This window comes from Anarrhichthys ocellatus, unplaced genomic scaffold (genome assembly GCF_004355925.1).
Source record: "Anarrhichthys ocellatus isolate YVR2014 unplaced genomic scaffold, GSC_Weel_1.0 scaffold69, whole genome shotgun sequence".
Lineage (NCBI taxonomy): Eukaryota > Metazoa > Chordata > Actinopteri > Perciformes > Anarhichadidae > Anarrhichthys > Anarrhichthys ocellatus.
This window is the reverse complement of record NW_022280099.1, coordinates 701,132-702,778: the sequence shown is the minus strand read 5'-3', so window position 1 is coordinate 702,778 and position 1,647 is coordinate 701,132. Positions and strand designations below refer to the sequence as shown.

At 39.6% G+C, this 1,647-nt stretch overlaps 1 protein-coding gene across 1 annotated transcript in view; it reads left to right on the top strand.

Annotated features, from left to right (window-relative positions):
• The window catches only part of LOC116397589 (potassium voltage-gated channel subfamily H member 5-like), a 36,644-nt gene that overhangs the window by 817 nt on the left and 34,180 nt on the right, over window positions 1–1,647 (top strand). The gene's annotated exons all lie outside the window — the stretch shown is intronic.

The following is a 1,647-nucleotide window of genomic DNA, read 5'->3' as shown; positions in this document are numbered from 1 at the left end:
AGCAGCACTTCAAACTTTGATTTAATTCAAGGAGCTGAATAATGAGTTCCAGGGGACAACTGGTTACTTTTGAGGACATAATTTACTCATCAGGGGAATTAAATGACCGCAGTGAATACGTCTTTCTAATTTATGACGAGGATTTGTACATCGAGCAACTCATTTATCAAAGACTCTCTTTATAGCACCGTGTCAGACACTTTGTTTTGTTCTACTCTGTCACTCCCTTGTTATCAGAACTCCTTCAGTCCTCCTGTGTTGTAATCTGAGACTTGAAAACTCTTGAATATACATGTGCTTCACTTTTATCTAATTATTACTTTTAACCATCACTATTAATGTATTTACTTCAGAAATCATCACTAATGTTTTATTTAATTAAATCTGCTTCTCTGGATGTGTTAATGAAGCTTCAGGAGTCACACTGACTCTGGTTATTATATTATTATTATTATTATTATTATTATTATTATTATTATTATATTATGTTTTTGGTGTTAGTCGTGTCCTCTCTCTGTCACGCTCTTCACACTTTTATTTTGTAGGTCAAAGTTCCCTTCATCCTGTTTCTGAGGCTCCTTCACGCCTCCTCGCTGCATCTCTTCTTCTCTTTTTCTGCTGAATCATTGTGGAGGCGGCCTCCTCTTCTCTTCCTTTGCTCCTTCTACTCCTCCTCTTTCTCTGCCTCCTTTTCTTCTCTTCCTTTGGTCCTCCTCTTCCTCACTTTTCCCCTGCTCTGTTTCTTTTTCTGCATCTTTTATCTTCCACCTCTCCTCTTTCTCTTTTCTTTTTTTTATCTCTTCTATTCCCTCTTTTCATTGTCTTCTCACTCCACTCTCTTCCTCTCCTTTCGCCTCTTGTTTCCTCCTATTTCTCCTTCTCTACTGTCCTTACCTCCATTGTTCCCTCCTTTCCTATGTCCTCCTTTCCTTTCCTGTCTTTTTCTTCTGTCCTTTTATTTGTACTCTTCTCCTCCTTACCGCCTCTCCTCTTGTTTCTTCTCTCCTTGCTTCCTCCTGTTCTTCATTGTTTCCTCATCTATGTTCTTGTTGCCTTTTTTCTCATCTTCTCTTGTTTCTTCCTCATCTTATTGTTTTCTATCGTTTCCTTCTCTCCTTTCTTTCTTCTTATCCTCATTTCCTACTGTCCTCTTTTCCTTGTTTCCTCCCCCCTTTCCTTTCCTCCCTTTTTATTTTTCCTCTCCTCTTGTCTCCTTTATTCCTCCTCCTTCCTCTGAAGTTTCCCTTTTTTCCATCCTTTACTTTCTTTATTTCCTCTTAGCATCTCCTCATTTCCTTCTCTCAATGTTTCTTTTCTTGCTCGTCTCCTCCTCTCTTTTTCCTTGTTTCCTCCTCCCTCACCACACACTGAATCTTTTTTATTTATGTTCTCCCTCTGTGGTCTCTCAGTCTCCCCCTTAATCCCCATGAAGTCATGAATGTATGTACAGTATATTAATAAAAGCCTCTTAATCTCACAGCGCCGCCGGCTAATCTTTACCATTTTGTGACTCTCGATATAAAAACAAGAGACGCAGCCAAGAGTTCCATCCACATGAACACTCTGTGAAGTGGAAATGCAGCAGTGCCTGTAGGGATTTACACACACACACACACACACACACACACACACACACACACACACACA